Here is an 18095-nt window from a genome sequence, read left to right as displayed (position 1 = left end):
CTTATGCGCGCGCTTCGGGATCTCGGAGGCCATGCCCGCTTTTCGCGCGTTTCCAATTTCGGCCGCACGGTGGCGACACGGTTTCGATCTCGAGGCGATCGAAAATTCGGCGCCGAATCTTGGGATTTGGCAGTGTCGAACCGTTTTCGAACTTTTCTAAAGATTCGGCAAAGATTCGTCAAAAATCCATTAAGGTTTTATGCTGTTTTTTTCTTAACTTAAATGCAACGTGTAATGTATATGGACACAATTATTACTAAATAAGGTGATATTCTAAGGGGGGATCGGTGGGCCGAGTGTGCTAGCGCACACCAGTTGAGCACGCGAAGCGAAAGCTCGCGCTTCAGAAACGCAGGAGTCCCCCAGGTTCAATCCCCCTTTCTATCTGGGTGAGCATCGCACCGGCGTGCGGTCGTGTATCACTTACTGTTTGGTGCACGTTGGTTGCATACTGCACTGGCTAAATTTTCTCATCTACAGCTGGGAGACAAGTCGCCCGTTGAGGCAGACTAAGTTCTAGACTGTATAAACATACACACAACCCAATTTTTTTTAAGGTGATATTCTATAATTATAACACGGTTTCGTTTTTGTGTGTTTACTGGCAATTTTTACGGTAACTTTTTGCAGAAGTGATGTGACAACGAGGTTGGCTAGTAGTAGGCGCAGTCACGAATCATGATACGAGAATTCAGGTCTTGAGGCCTCATCAGCGCTATACTCCGCGACAAATTTTCTTGGCAATGCAGTGGAAGGTACAGGCCCGCGTCCCCTCTCCCCTTTTTGAGTGTACGCAGGCTCTCCTCCTCCCCCATTTCCGGGGAGAGGAGGAGAGCCCGCGCACACTCAAAATGGGAGAGGGGACGCGGGCCTGTACCTTCCACTGCATTGCCAAGAAAAGTTGTCGCGCGTGTGTACATTGTCAAAATAAAGGAAATAACACTGCGTTCTTACTTTCACTGGGAGTCACCGTTTCGTGCGCGAAAACGAATGCAACGGTTGCTGAGCCTTCACCAGAAGAGATAACATTAACAATATCAGCGGCGTAGACTTTCCATTTTCCCGGGGGGCGGGAGGCAGGCTGAGAAGTTTTCCGGGGGGGCTTTTCCGCGCAATTTTTTTTACACCGGCAGTTATCAGTAGTTTATTTTAGGGGGTACATACATTTTACAGCGTATGTGTCCGTCGCTGTGTACGTTATTTTGTTTACATGCCACTGCTAGAAGCTCGTTACATGGCACGCAAACAGCGTCCCGGTAAGGATCATGGCCCGGGGGGGGGGGGGGGGGGGGGGGGGGGGGGGGGCTCTGCTCCGCCCGTATGTCACCAGGGGGTGCATAAGCCCCGATGCCCCCCCGTAGTCTACGCCTATGAGCAATATTATTGTAAATATGCATGCTTTCCATTTGAGTCGCTTGACGTCAGCTCTCCGTAAAGCGTGCGTCCCATATTCGCAACGTCTCGTTTTTAACCTTTAAAATGCCGGTTTCTGCTGTTAGGACACACACGGTCGTTTATGAAGATGGGAAGACTTAGAAATGTCAGATGTGCAACCTGGAGCGTGACAGTTTTGTGTCTAGTTTTATGCAGATATATGAAAACCGCGAAATAACGATAATTAAAAGGTGATATTATTTTGAACATCTTGTACTAGCCAAACACGTCAAATTGTTGCAAATATTATTTTGTTTTGGCACCAACTCCTTGTGAGCCGAGAACAGGATTGCTATAATGGCGAGGAACGGTTTAAAGTAATTGTCAGTCAATGTTTCAGCCACCTCGTTGCATCACCGGAAAGGTCAAATGAAAATCACATTATCCACAATGTACCGCATCATTTGTCACTTGCGCAGTGGACTGCGTAAATTACTAGTCGATCTTCTGTTCTTGAGGCATAAAATATTGAAGAAAACCACACTCGCAAAGGCTTACAAATGCAAAGTTACCGTGTTTCCCACTCCACACCTCACCATAACCGCTGGTAGTACTACACTGCGATGGTAACCGCACGACCGCACCGCGTCCGTTTGCAATCCATGGCCGCGTCGCGTTCTCGCGCGCGCGCAGATATTGGCCGATTTTTTGCCAAACCTGTGCCGAACTTTAATTCAAAAGTTCGGCATGTGCCAAACTTTGCCGAATCTGAACTATGGACGACAAGCTCTGACGCTTCAAACTGCAACTAGCGTGTATAACTTTGCAATTCTGACCCATCAATCGCGCAATTTAAGCTTGGGACGTAGACATTTCCTCATCTGTATAGTAATATCATTTATTCCAAGTTTCTTTTGTCGATTACCTCTGTCGTCATACCCGCAACGAATACCACGTTTTTTTTTTGTTTTTGTTTTTTTTTTAATATTACAATGTATTTTGAGCAGTGTGCCTGCGACTCGTGACGGCGCATGACTAGGATTATCACATAATCAAATAATAAATTCTGTTTGACTAGCATTATCAAGCTAAATAATACGACAAAAAAAACTTGTTTTTTCTTGTCTAAAAAAAATTGCATGACAAATGTGGCGGGACCGTCGTAAAACTAAGGTTGAAGCTTGGGTGGGTTGGTGCGACATACTAAAAAAATAACGCCTGTCTTGCGGCAGGCGTTATGTTGGCCAGACAGGCTAAGGGAGCATGCCCACAACGTTTCTTCGACGATTTCTGGCCACCTCGGCACAGATTGCCGCGACTGCAGATGCCAGCCTCAGCTTCAATTGTGTGAGCTTGTTACACGTCACCGGGACCAGCTGAAACGCAAAATTCTGGAGGCTTTAGAAATAGAAAGATTAGGCGCCATCTGTGTCAGCGGTCCTTTGTGGCCTTATCAAGAAAGGAGGTCAATTTTTTGGCCTCTTGATTAGCTTGGTTTTAGCGCGTGCCCTCTGTATGCTTTTTAGAGGCGATACTTCGTTTTTCGTGCTTTTTGTTTTGGGTGTTTTTAGGCTGATTCTCTTCCTTTTTTTTTTTTTTGTTCTCAACTGTGCGTCTGTATTGTGTCCAATATACAATGTTGCGTCCAATAAAATTTAGTTGCGAGTCAGAGCTCTGTCTGTGTCTTCCTTCATCCAGTCCGTCGTCTTTTTGCGCTGTTTTAATCTTTTTAAGTACGTCGTAGAACAGATGACACAACTCGTACAGTGTTGGCGGACTGTCGTTTCAATTATGTATATCGCAGTTTGATCGCGGTCTAAGGGTACGGCACAGAAGCAACTCAAATCAAATCAAATCAAATCAAGTTTTATTTGTCGTCAACATCCCCAAAACCCTAAGAGTACTTTTTTTGCATCTCAATTATATATTTTTTTCAACTTTATCACATACGTATACTGTGCAGATAAACCATTTGTTACTATTGTACCAGTTTTGTTTTAACATTTAGTTTTTATAGTGTAATTTGGTCATGTTTCTGGTTCTATTGTATGTGCTGTTTTACAAAAAAAAAATTTTTTTCTTAGAAAGTTGTTGACTTTATTTGGTTGTACTTTGAGTAAGTATATTGTGGATTTGATATGCCCATGTTTTTCAGGTTCAATTTTTTGGCGTCTGTATTTTGCCGGCGGCTGTACCACTAGGGCTTTGCTTTGTTAGGTACCCTCGATGGAGACAGGCGCGTATCCAAGGGGGGGGGGGGGGGGGGGGGTCGACGAGAGTGGCCGCCCCCCCAAACGAAGTCGACACCCCCCCCCCCCCCCCCTTCCTCACCCTTTCTCGGAGGGCAATTCGACATGGGTGGACCACCCAGTGCACACGAAAGAATGGGAGAATGAATACCATCTTTACAAATTTTCCGCCCCCCCCCCTCGCCCCCCTCCCCCCAAAAAAAACAAAAAAAAACGGAGTTCTGAATTTGCCCCTGGATGAAGAAATAGGCAGAGAAGAAGAATAAAGAATTGACAGCGTATCAATGATTCAATGGAACAAAATACACTTTGTGCGAACGTGTGTGGCGCCGTATTTTAATATATTACGTTTTCACGGGCTAATATTTTATACAGATTTGGATTACAAGTGCATGCAAGCACGCAAAAAGAACCCCTGTTAAAAAAAAAACAAAAAAAAAAACAGACTTTTGTTGACGGTGGTGTTATAAATGTTAAGAGCGTGATCTTCACGTTTGTGTCATCAATTATGTTCTTCTTTTTCTACGTTACGTCATTGCTGACAAAGAAAAAAATCTAAAATCTAGGCATCTGCTACCGGGTGCTTCAATTATGGCAGGTCAACATTTGACCAAGTTTCCCCTCTATAGCGTAGGCGTGCGGCTTCATTTCAGGGCGGATCGACTTCCCGGTGTACGGACATGCGAGTGACATATCATGTACTATATTATATGAGCTCAAAGGCAGAACACAGCCGAAGTCCCTTCCCTGCGAGTGCGAGTTACCGTTACGGATCGTCAAACTGTTGATTTACGGCAATCCATTGTTTGTACTAAGTCTCGCAGCTCCTGTACATTCTATTCGCGTTTGTTCTCAGTGTTTCAGAACGTGTTTCAGACTGCACCGCTCTCAGCGTGCTGGCGGGTAATAGCTTCGGTTGCTTTCGTCGGCGCATAGTCGTTGCTATGCGGAGCGCAAGTTCGTCTGCTTCGTTTGCAGGGGTTGTGGTGACGTCAGAGCGCCGAGCTCTGATTGGTCCTGAATGAAGGATAGTGGGTGGATCTCGAGGCAGCTTTCTTTGAGGTCAACCCACTATCCTTCAATCAGAGCCAATCAGAGATCGGCGTCTCTCTGACGTCATCGCAAGTCCTGTGCAAGAAGCAGACGACTTCTCTCCGCATTCAGCCATCCTGAATAACTACGAAACGATTTTTTTGCATTTACTAAAATTAATGTTAAAATGTAAAAGAAAAAAACACACAAAAAAAAACATGCGGCTTTGCTCTTTTTTCTTTTTTTGATATCGCGCACTTGGAGACAAGGTATAATAGGCATGGCTATAAATCACTAAAATAATTAGTGAATAAATATCAAAGCAAGTTTTCAGATTTTTCTGCACTAATATTCTTGTTACGAGGGTGATCATTTTACACCGCCTACTTATAATGTTAAAGAGAATAAGTAGCTATTTTAAATTTTTCTTCTCGTTTTAATGTGCGAGCTAGAAATCGAATACGCTGGGGAACAAGCGCTTCATTTAAAAAAAAAAAAACATTTCAAGAAACAAAAATTTCAGAGAAGCTTTGGTTGACGTGACCAAGAAGTGTCATGTCAAGTGACTTTCTGACGTCACGTGAAACCATGACGTCATGGGAGGTCCCAGTCACGTGACATTATGAGCTCATGTGACACCGTGACGTCAGATGATGTCACGTGACGTCACGCACTCAGCATACGCCCAACTCATCCACAACATTCTGTGTGTCAGCATTGTCAGCACAATCGAGCTAGCGTGGATTTCTTTTAGAGTTATTTTAATCAACTTAGTGCCGTCTGGCAGCCATTCAATATGGCCGCCGTTAACGAGCGTCGGTGGAGGGACACAGGCCAGTTTCGTGAGCGTCTAAGAAAAGAAGGAAGGGAAAAAATCGCCTGCCCGAAGGCCTCGAACTATTGAGGTCATCCGATCGGCTGAAACAATAACCGAGCACGCAGGGGCTTGATGGCTTTCGGCGCCAAATCGTGACTGGCATTCCGGGAGTTCAAGGTTCGCCGAAAAAAAAAAAAAAGAAAGGTTAATCAACACGTCGTCTCTTTCGCGCGCGATCAGCTGTTGAAACAGGTTACTCTCATTGGCTGGATGAACTTGAGTCGACCGCGCGATGCTTGTTAAAGACCCCAGAATAGCGTAGTTGCACTGCACTTGCCAAATGGTTTCTGTGAAGCGGAGCAGCAACACCTCTTCGATAACAAAGCGAGTCTGGCTGAATTTTTGACGTCACTTAACGAAGGCAAACGCGGGGCATGATTTGAACACGAGTGCTGAGTGATCATTCGGCTAAGACTCGTGTTTTCACAGAACGCTGACGCGCAACACTCGAATTCAATCTCACTTTGGCCTGCATTGGGTGATGCCGTAAATTCAGCACGACCGCCTTCTTATTTGAGAGGTTTGGAGCCAAAACCTCATAAATAACAGTGAGAGCAAACTCAGAGCAATCTTGTTTCTATCCTTCTTGTGTTCGTTCAATCAAGCACCCTAACGGCCCGCAAGAATAATTGCGTGTAACGCAGCCTAACTTATAGCCCAAGCGTCGTTCCTGGCACCTATGCAATGGCATCTGCTACGCTGAATGTTCAAAAGGAAACACTGGTAAAACACTGCGAGACATTCTGTTCTGGCTTCAGTGCGATGTTTCACTTGAAAGACTAATGGTGCGACGGCCATGATCGTTTCTAAAGTATGTTTGGTCTCGGTGCGTCGGTGTAATACCGGAATGGTAACTTTACAGGGGCTCGCAATGGTGACTTTTGGCAAATGAGAAAAGCTTCCGAGGAAGAGGAACTACATGTATCTATGTAAATGGTAAGCATTTTAATTTAGGTATATGCTACTGGTCTCACGCTAAAAAAATACGGCAAAACTTATAGATTCTTCAAATGTGGTTCAGGATACCCAATGCAAACAAACAAATGTATGTTGGCTCTAGAAAAAAAAAAAAAAGACGCTTCCGTGTTTTTGACTACAAATAATTACTATTTTATTATGGTGTTGATAATCCTTCCGGGGAATGTCACGGGTTATGCAGTGAATCGGTTGAAATAAATGTCTTTAAGAGGTTTGCTCAGAACTTCTCAGAGATGACGCAAAAGGAAAAAGTGTTCGCTCTCTTGTCGAATAATCGTCATAATAAAAAAAGATCTGCGTTGGCATTCAGCCAACCAATGTAATTTATAAATAACGTTTCTAAGGTAACATAACTGCTTGTTGCAGGTCAGCATCTTGTGCCCTTATTCTTTGACCCTTTACGACATCCACTGGAAAATAGCCAGAATCTGATTCTTTGAAGGGGTTTCGTGCATGTCACGGGTGCCTCATCCCATTCACAGCAAGGTATTGCATTGCGTGAATATTTGGACATCTGAAAAAATTTTAGAAAGCTCCCGACGGATTTATATATTCACTATTTTTAGTTCATGTGCTTCCTCATCTAGAACAAGCACGTGCCTGTTGTGCTCAAGAATGTTACAAATGACACTTTGCTCGTTTTTCCTCAGAGAAGGCGCAAAGAAACGAGGAAAATGTTAATAACATAACTGCATAAAAAAAATTCTCAGCGGTCATAGCCATACATGACATAAAAAAAAAAAAAAATAAAGTGCCTAGATTCATGTAACTGCGCGGGATGTTGTCATAAGATGTAGAATATATACATATTTCTTGAAATACGAATATTTATAGATGTTTTCTATTGCTAACACGAATTAAAAAGATACAGGTATAATTAGAAAAAAACATATTAAGGAAGGAAACTATCTTCCAAGGAATGTCATGTCGCTGTGGTTGTTCTATGGTGTGTGTAAACTATTCTTTTCCCAGCCGAGTGATAATAAATGTGCCATTGAAACAGATGCCTGGTCTTAGTGAAGAACTATATACTTTTATCTCGCCTATCGTGTACATGCGAAACGACGCATTAAGAAACTGAGATAGTATCCCTTTTGGTTGATATAATTTGTAAAAAAAATTAAACAAACTATGCAGGTCAGGCGTATTGGTAACAACACAACTTCAAACCGCAAAACGGCGAAAGAAAAAAAAATTCGCTCTCTTTTTTAGTGTTTTAACCCCATTGTCACGAAAAAAAAAGCGTTGTTACGTTGCACGTTGCACTGACGCGTAGACATTGTTAGGCATTCGAAAGGCATCCGTCCAATACCCTTCGCTTATTGTTTCACATGATCAGCCGCCAAACTTTCTCAGTAGAATGACAGTGCAAACGCGCATGCATCGAACTTTTCCAAGGCGCCTTCCCCTCCCCCCCTTTCACCCGCCAATGATTCCACGTGGACTCGTCCATGACCGTACGCCGCACCGCAGCAAAGGAGCGAGAGGAGGCCGAAAAAAAAATAGGAAAGGGGTTCCCTGTGACGTCACAAGTAATCATTCCGGCCGGGGCAGGAGAAGTGCCTCTCGCACTCACGCACACACGGTGCCGTCGGACGGCCGACGAACAGGTTTGGCAATATGGCGGCTTAGCCTGGCAGACTGCAGAAACGCGGATGCAGCAGCAGCCCCCCTGGTCCCGCGATGCCGTGCCTCCGCAACGCCACGGACTCGTAAAGATGTGCCCGTAAGCGCCGCAACATCAGCCCAGCTGGCACCGACTCGCCCGGAGTGTCCCCAGCGAGAGCCGCGGTCATGAATTCCTATGAGAACACCTGCTTGAGGTGTGGCCAAACTGTGTACCAGGTCGACAAGGTGGGCCCGCTCAAAGACTTCACCTTCTACCACCAAGGCTGCTTCAAGTGCCTCCTGTGCGGCACCAAGCTGACCCTCAAAACCTACTTCAACAACCAGCAGAGCCAGGAGGACAAGGAGGTATATTGTCAGAATCATGTGCCCAAGACAGGACCGGGTCATCTGGATGGCATGTCGGTGGGCATCAAGGCGGCCCTCAGTGTTCCAAAGACGAATCATCTGGTGAACGACCAGATTCGCGGCTTCGGGAAGGGAACGTTCGACGCGGACGCCTTGGGCATCAAGTCTGCGCTCACCAGGAATCACCAAGATCAGGAATACAAGCACACTGTGAACCGGGCCGGAAGGTTCGATGCCAGTGCGCTGCACATCACACATGCTCTGCATGCGACCAAAGTGCACAGGGGAACGTTGGTGTACGAACGCAACATGGACGAATACCTGGTGAGTGGCTCTGTATCATTTTGTTTTTCAACTCTAGCGGCGTATTTTCTCATTTATTGCGTTCCCGCTCGAGAGAAATGACCTTGACCAGCCATGTCCGGAAGTGTACCGGCGGTCGTTCGGAAACTGGACGCATTGCGTGAGGCACGTTTATTATTATTTTTTTTTTTTTTGTGTGTCCTTTCAATGGAGTCTGCTCACAAAAAAGGGGAACCCCTTTATTCCACGTCTGCTGGCTGGTTGCTTTTCACGATGCGAACGCTTCCAACATGCACAGTCAAGTTCACTCGCTCTTTGGAACGTTCTTCAAGCGGATTTGAATTGCAGAAGAGGTAGCGTGGTTTGGAATTTTTTTTAAAGCGCGTGGGAGTGCGTATTTGTCATAACTTGGCACCGCAAGGAGGACCGCTTCTCTCCCTTGCGTATTAGTACATTTCCTGTCAACCTCCGCTTCTGCATCTACGCCTAGAATATGAAAAAGGAAAAGGATGGGGACCCTGCCGTCTGTGGGCGGAACCATATAGGAGGTAACGCGTTCTGAAGAACTCGAGCAGAACGGTATGTGACGACGTACTATCGGGTACCGTTGAAGGCCTGTAAAGAACGAACGCCCTTAGGCGACGTCAACCTGCCGTGCTTGTCGGTTCACCGACCTATTGTTCAGGACTGCTTTGAATACAAACGGTCTGGTTTTAGCTCGCTATTCACCTATTAATCAAGACAATAAGTAAATGGTACAACTTTTCTTTTATACAAAATGGTGTAGGTTCGACCGCTCATCGAACGTTCCTGCTAAATATTCAAATTCTAAACTCGACAAAAAAAGTTACGCTTATGTTGGCAAAGTAAATGCTTTCATCAAACTCTTGAGTGAACTCGCGTTCTATTTTTGCTACAAAAGTAGCCATGATATTTGCTGCACTGAAAGTATGCGGAGGCATTCGTTCCAAGCGCTTCCATTATTCATCCCTGACAAACTTGGTTACGTTTCCACACCAAGTTTAAAACTTGACACCCATATTTTAAAACTTGACATCACATATTTTAAAACTTGACATCACCGTACACCTGAGCAGGTGGGTGTCGGTCGCACCATTGAATTCTTACAAAGCGAATCGTAAAAATCTAAACCCCTTGAGAAATAGACGGAGTGTAAACTTTTGTGCTACGTAAATGTGAGATAAGTTACCTTTTTTAATTATTACGTTATCTTATTCTTGACCTTGTTCTGGGTCGTCTATTTAAGGTTGTAAATATCAGAGCGAGATGATGGCAAGTCCCGACTGTCCCATGTTCAAATGATCACCGCCGCAAATGGTTTGAAGTCCTCCCAGATCAAAATCACTCGCAAACTTTATTTCGTGATCTTGAGGTAAGCTGTCGGCGGTCATTTGCGTTTTTAGATTATCACCGGTGTCTCCTGATGATTTCATACACAAATCTTATCACTGTACCGCCTTGACTTTAGTTTGCTGTGTAGTCTAGATACAAATTGCAAGCCCACGTCTTTGGCCATGCAACACAGTTGCTGCTGTAAGTTTCTTGAGGAGCAACTAAGATAAGCTCAAATAAGGAACGCATTTTCTACATGGTCTGAATTTGTGCTCCATTGAATTTATCATTATAGTTTTGAACGCGAAAAAAAAAAAAAAAAAACAAGGAGTGGAGCACTGTTACACTTCTAAACCACTCCTATCAGTATATTTTCGTGAAAGGTTTAGAACTTTAGATGTATTTCATGTTAGCATCATGGTCAATATTCGTTCATCAACTAGATTGGTTGTGTTGTATAAAACCGCTTTGTTTGCCGTACTGTACTCTTTATGTTCTGCCCCCGCCACACTGACCAATAATGTTGCGTCGGTATCCTTACAGCATGCTGCTCTGTCTCAAAACGACGTCTGAAAGTTAAGTTACAAAAATTTGATTGAAAGCAAGGCCAGGCGAGGCTTGGGAAATGACAGAACAGGAAGTCATACAATGGCAGTCATCATTTCATACTACAGGTAGCGGCACTTATACGAAGATGACCTGAACTGTCAACGGCTTGTCAGTGGACAATCCCAGGCGTCTATCAAAAAAAAAAAAAAAGATACGTGACAAATGATAGAATTATCATACCGATCATAAAACAAACAACTATCGCTCAAGACTGTAGGCATCTCATGAGTCGCTCTCTACATACTGTCCTGCAAAATGTAGCGTCCTTCAGGATATAAAATAAGTTTTTTGGCCTTGTAGCTGTCTCCCATTGAGAACCAAGGACCTGCAAAGTGAGTCAGCTTCACGCGTCGGCGAATCTGCAAGTGGAGCTAATTTTCGTGTTTCCTTCGTGCGAGAATAAGAGCCATCGCGCGATAGATAGATTCTCGATGCTGTCGGGGTGCGTTTTACTGATAAAAAGAATATGTCGTTTGGGACCCTAAAATGTGGGCTAAATTGTACAGGTTGTAATGTGAAGCAAGGCGACATGTCAGTATCATGAATCTTGACACAACCAAGGCACTGGTGTTAGTGTATCTGTCTGAAAAATAAACTGGTTCTCAAAAAGTGGGCTACTTTGCGTGTCACCAGTTCGGCATCGCAATGTATGCATCGTGACAACTTGAATCACAACATGCGATTTTGCTTCGGCATGATTGACGTAGATGAATCTTTGGTATACCTTAAAGTTTTTTTTTATATAGTTGAGTGAATTTGCATGTTGAGATTGATTAGGCGCAATTGCAAAGGAGAGTCGATAGTTAAGTCCGAATTGAGAGTGTGCGTTGATGCCTGTTTTGTGCCAAAGCTCGTCCATGTTGTATTTATGTTTTCCGAAGTGGTCCAACGCGTGCTTATTTTCAGGCTGTCAACTACCGTCATGTCTTGCACGGAGCTTAGGAATCATGAGTAATTTCCTCACGCGATTGTCGCTTTGAGCGAGAGGAACACCGTTGCCCGGTCACCTATGGACCTTTCCATCACTTATCACCCAAGCGAAAAAGGCTGAGTCACCGAGCTGTGGACGCATGCGCAGCGTCCCACATATCTCACAGCAGAGCAACCGCGCATGCTCAGAAGACGTTTTACAGCTCAGCAGACTAAGATGGCAGCGCGCAGAAGACGGTCTTTGCGAAGGTCTATAACTGGTTGCATTCACATGCATGCGACCGTTGCACAGCAAATACCAATCACGCGTGAACCACTAGATGAGATAAATCTCAGAGCAACGACACTTTAGCATTCTTTGTGCTGGAAATCATTATTTTTGTTGTCTGCAGCTGTGTGTGAAATTGCAGGATGCGCTTTTCCGCCCTTCGCGACAGAGCAAAGTGACATCGCCTGAGCTCTCCGACACCGTGTCTGAAGTTCGGGAAGTCGCGTTTTCGAGTCGCAACGATCGTCAATGGCACCCGCTCTGCCCTAAGCACCAAAATGGCGGCACCCATAAGAAAATTAAGAGAGGGTGACGATTTCAGCTCATTCAGTGGCTCTATACCCACACAGAGTCGAGGCCCGTTCACACTATTGCGACTCCTTCAGACCGAGTGGCTTAAAGTAGCTTTAAATCTCTCACGACAAGAGCAGAGACATGTGACCCTGGACGACGACACTGTGGACGAAAGAACACGTTGGTGCCATCTGTGCGACGACCCGGGAACTGCATTTCACTAGAGCGTAAGTTTTGCTCTCTTTGCGAGGTGAAATGTACGTACTACATAATACGAGAAGTGGTTGTTTATAAAATTTACAAACCATTTTTGTAGCAAATAAATAAATAAAAATGAACAAACAAAAGAAAAGGGGAAAATACGGACCGCCAAGTATAGGACCGCCAAGTTCCCGATAGGTGGCGCCAAGGGGTTCTCTCTTTTGACAGTACAGTTCTGTGCAAATGATATCCAAGGTTAGAAGCAAAGCAGAATTCGAAGTAAAGCAAGGTTAGAAGTAAAACAACGAGGTGCGGGTAGACTGGAGTTGGGAGCGGATGGCAAAACACAAAATCAAGCGGCACAAGGTGGATGGCCATCATTTGAGGGCAGAGAAACTAGCAGCAAGATATAATTTGAAGAGAGACTGAGGGACGTGAAGGGAAGAAGGGCGGACACGGAGGGTTTTTGGCTGTTTGTGCATGAAGGGTGTCGATGCAAAGAGGAGAAAACAAACAAGAAAACTGAGGTAACCTTTTTTTTTTTTTTTGCTAAGAATGGGGCAGATTAGGAAATGAGAGCTAAGAAGAGAGGAGGAGGGAAATATGGAAAGCGGGGATGCAGACTAAATCGACCCTGGAGACATAGAAAATGTCAGATGGATATTGCTAAGGCATGTATGTGCCTATGACAATTCCAGGGGAAGTTTGTTGTTGTATGAGGCTTGGTCAAGGGCGTTACGAACTAGGGTGTACAGAGCGAAATATCGGGACATAAATAGGGTGTGCGGGCACGTTGGGAGAAAAAGGAGTCGGCTGAGCACTTAATACTTTACTGTAGAGGGCTTCACCCAGCGGTTGCTCAAGGCGATTCTGTTTTTGTGAAGACTGCGCTTTAAAGGCAGCGATAGAAAAATAAACGCTAGGAAAGCGGAGATCACCAAGCACTTGTTATTGGATTGGTTGTATAAGTCGAGGGAAGCATGAAGCTCCGTGGATAATGCTAGATGAAGGTTTGTGCTTAGCAGCGATAGGAGATGCTTTTGCCCTTCTCCATTGATTACGAAATTAATCGGAGGCTGGTTACTTTGTATTGGAAGCTTTGGCTAGGTGGCGCAAGCTGCCGCCCGAATTAACGGGTTCAGCCTCATCTATCCATCCGTCGTAAGAAAGTTTAAGAGGTTTAAAGGCGCACTGTCCTAAGGATTCGCAAGTGTGTTAACGGGTCTTCAATCTCTTTCTTCTCTTTTTTTTTTCTTTTTTTCGACGCAACAAGTACTTTTTTTTTTTTAATTCAATGCGCCTTGTTCGCGTCCGTATAAAAAGCAGCCTCTGACATCCACTATATAAGTTCGTCAATAGATGGCACACAAGCATCAAACTTTCGGTCGTCTGCACATTATTCGATCCCGGACTTCCACCGGCTTGGGAACCGCGCCGAAGCCTCCGCCATCGAGGACCCTTCCTTGGCCCGACAGCGTCAGCAAAGGCAATAGCTTCTCCACAAGGGATATCGCACCTCGACGTATCGGAAGTCTAAATGCGGAGGAAAAGAACCGCCATGTCCCATCGGCGCATCGTTCCTGGACCCCATGGACGTTTTTCCTTCCCGGATAACGTTCTGCATTTGGGTCCTCCGGACCAAGAACTTTCCGCCAAGGCGGCGGCGGCTGCCGATACGAAAATAACGATGAAAGCAGCGCGACAGCTCTCGATCGCGAACTCGAGCAACGGCTTTCCTCGGAGCTAGGGAGCCTAGATTTAGCAGAGGGGGCAACGAAAACCATGGGAGCGTTTGGAATTTAATGGCGGACACCTCCCGCGCCAATTGGTTGCTCATGCGCATGCGTGAGTTGTCCTCTTGGCGGGGAGGATAGCAGCGTGAGAGGATGACATAAGCTCATTGAGTCGCTTGCAGACGGCCGACGCTTTAGCCTCCTTTTCGCAGTTTGTATTACAAACGCGGACCGTAAACCACCTGACCCCGATCGCGAGCGGGGGAGAACTCTGAAATCTAGACACATTACTTGGAGCAGGTGGATGAGACACCTCTGGGGTCGTGCTTCAGACTTTATCATTCGGCATCTTGCGGTCGTGGCGAGCGACGTGGGAAGCTACGGACTTCAGAGGTGTCCTTCCGTCAGTGCGTCGGGGAAAGCCCGAAATGCGAATGTACAATCGAAAGTGCAACGCGACCGTGTGGCTGCAACTTTCTTTGATCATGAAGTTCTGTTTAGAGGCCGACGTACAACCTCGGTTTTCTGCAGGGAAGACAATCCTTTTAGCGCTCCCCTCTCCTGAGCTGAGAAGAGAGCAAAATTTTAAGCTTTTCTTAGTATACGTTTTACGCACTGCATTGTCGACACTAGGTGCATTCTACGTGCACACATTTTTTTTCGTTATGATTATTATTTTTCAGTGTGGAACGCTGTCGGAATTTTAAGCTCAATTCGCAAATTTCTCCACTGATACGTCAGTGAAAGCCTTAAGGCCGGTTCAGACCACGGTGTGGTTCAGACACTTGCGTTTGAGTGCTTTTGACTGCGTGCCGTCGAGAACCGAAAGCGAATCACCGGCACATCTGTGCTTCGTAATAAGCGTGGAATCCAATTCAAGGAATCAGCTTGGCTCGCGATATAAGCAGCAGGGATGTCCTGGTTTCTCGCAGCCGCAAGGCAGTCAAACACAGTCAAACGCAACTGTCTGAACCAGGCTTAAAAGGCAGTTCAATGGTTTACACATTTGTTGCACGTTTAATGCCCCGACGAGAAACACAAACGCGCATAGATTTGTTTAGTACCTCTTGTAGTTTTCTTTTTTTTTTTTTTACCTCTATTTAGTGCGCAAGTTTATGCTGGTATGTTCCCTTACTGACTCCGAGTTTTCGAACCCACTCTTGAAGTCTGCATGTCTTTGATCTGTACAGCACCCATGAACGTTAGTGTAACCTCCTAAACCCCTTTTGGTGGTATAGCGGCGAATTATTTTCCACGCAGCACGTAAGAACAGCGTAAAGAGGTACACGCAGGGCTGGTACACACGAGAACTTACGGGGGGTCGCGGAAGCGTGAAGCGTGCGATGTCTCTCCAGACTCGACGCACGCTATGCCTCCCTTGTCGTCGACGGCGACGTCCTATTATTGGAAACGACGGCACAGTGTTCTTAGCTCCTCCGTCATAACGAACTCCTACTTCCTGGCTTGTTAGTCTCAGTGATGAAATGGCGTTCGGCAAAACGCCGCCGCCGCTTACCTCGTTATGTGGAACTGTCTTCGTTTCCTGGATCTTCCGATTGGGAGTCCGGTTGTAACGTTTTTTGAAGTAGTTGTTGTTGCAGAGATCGCTTTTCTTTATTTTTCAAGTTTGGCCCGTCTGTAATCGATTTTCGCGCTCCACGTCGAGTGATTTTATTTTATTTACGAGCAGGGCCGTCGAGTTGCACTGAACTGGTTCGACTGGCTTCGTTTTGGACTCCCGTTATCGCCGAAATGTCGGTTGGCTAACGGGTGCGGTGCCCCCATGCAAGAGCAGCTTTAGGCTTTGAATCATTCCTCGCTGCTTTCATTCAGTCTTTGAGTCCCGCGATCTGAGGAGCCGCTTTATGGAGCCTATTTGTTGCAACGAATATCTTGCTTAGAAGATAGAGACGATCGATTCTTTGGTGCGGTTGCGTGAATGGGCGGTTAATGGTTCATTGTCATTCGTAACGTTTTCATCTAGTCCACTTGGTCTGATCTTCCACTGCGACTGCCGCTAATGATGTTACGCTATTCTCGTTGAAAATTAGCCCGTTTTATTTTCGCTCAAACGTCCCCTTCCCTGAGTCCGAAATCGCGACTTATAAACCAGAGACAGTTCATTGAACCCCTCTATTCACCCTCAAGCCATCAAGGAACACCGTACCATTGTTTGTGGGCACGTGTTTCTTAACCCCGTCGCTACTGCTACTACTACTGTTACAGCTGCAGCTGTCGTGCCCCTCACCTACAGGCCCACGCGCCGGCAGACACTGACGTGGAGTGGCACCACCGCCGACTCCACGTCCATTGTGCGAATGTCTCACTCGTCCTCTAGACCCGCTAATGCGGAAGCGAGTCGCCAATCCAGCCTTGCATGTAAACACCGCCCCGTGTGCCCCGGCTCCGTTGTAGAGGGCCCGGCTGCATACTCCGTTTACACCCACAAGTTGACAGTGCGGCCGGGAAGCTACGCGCTCTCCAGACCAACCAACCGCCTCCCTTTCATCGCCCGACCCCTTTCTCTGCTCGTGTGAATGGGCGGGAGCAAGATCACGTGGCGATAGAGCGAAGCGCGATCGGTCCAACGAACATGTAGCTTCTACCGCGCTTCCAGCTGTGGGGTGAACGGAGAACAGAAGGGCCTTCGCTGCTTTCGACCTGTTTGAGGGACTCGCCCCTTCTTCAGGGGGGCTCGGGGTAGCGAACGTACAGAACGGTGCCACATTCCACCGAGGCGAGCGGTCGACTCCTCTCGGAGGAATGGACTTCCCGGAAAGGGCAGCCAGCTCCTTGCCGATGGTGCCGCTGCTCGGAGCATCAGCAGCAGAGGTGGCGGTGGGGAGCAGGTGCGACCTGTCCTCCAGGCTGGTCGTACGTCATTAAGGAAAGCAGTTATTTTGTGTAGACCGAGCCGCTCGGGAACCTGTATTCCGAGCTGTTTTCGCTCTTCTCAGTTTAAAGATCGTGGACGCCCGCAGGCTCCAGAAGAGTCGGGAGTGCCTGTCGCCACAGTGCCCTTAACATTTTTTTTTTAAGCTTTTGGTTTTGCTTTGCTGCAGGCCAATTTGTCGATGAGGGCTGGTTGTTGGGTACCGCTACCGCGGATACTTTATAAAAAGGCTGCGTTGTTGGCATCTTGGAAACTTAACTAGAAAGTTGACCGCGGAGGTTTCTGTAAGGGCGCGAGGTTAATGACATCGATCGAAGCTCGGAGACTCGAAAACACGCGCGCAAAACGCACACGAAATAAATTTCAATACACAGTATCTACCACTTTGTGTGTCGATTGTTCTGTACTTCTTCGGTATCCAGGCGTTGCTCAGGATGAGATCTTCATTGGTGAAGTTACCGTTTCCATGTGGTGCTTTAACAAGGAGGCATGTTGAGCACGTCCTCTGATCACCGCGATATGTCTACTAGGGAGGCTAATACCTCATTCATACGAACATAAAGGTCCCTACATCTAAGGGGCCTTTATGGTCGGCGGCGAATCAGTTCGCGATTTCCCGCACGTGGCATTTGCTCGCGACCCAGGAGCGCTGACTGATTCGCCGATTGCAAAGGAACATATGCTAAAGGTACCTTTACGCTGGCCATTTGAATAGAATACAAGTACAATGCCACTTTAGAAAGAACTCTTCTCTAATCTAAACAAGCTCCGCGTTTGTGTAACACATGCGGGAATTGCTTAGCTCGTGCACTAAAAATAGAAGCAATAGCTCTTGTACTTCACGTTTCCATATCTGAACTTATGTGTCACGAGTCGCTCTCACGATGTCATTAGGGAGGTTTAGAATAGCGCACGCTAAAGCTTTGCGTACGCAAAGAATAGCGTCGCCGCCATTCCGCATGCACCGAACGACGCTAATCACATTTTGCGCGTTGCGTGTGCTATTTTAGCGTACGCTATTTTTTAG

The sequence above is a fragment of the Ixodes scapularis genome, unplaced genomic scaffold (genome assembly GCF_016920785.2).
Source record: "Ixodes scapularis isolate PalLabHiFi unplaced genomic scaffold, ASM1692078v2 PGA_scaffold12__126_contigs__length_90152505, whole genome shotgun sequence".
Taxonomy (NCBI): Eukaryota; Metazoa; Arthropoda; class Arachnida; order Ixodida; family Ixodidae; genus Ixodes; species Ixodes scapularis.
This window is presented reverse-complemented; position numbering follows the sequence as displayed.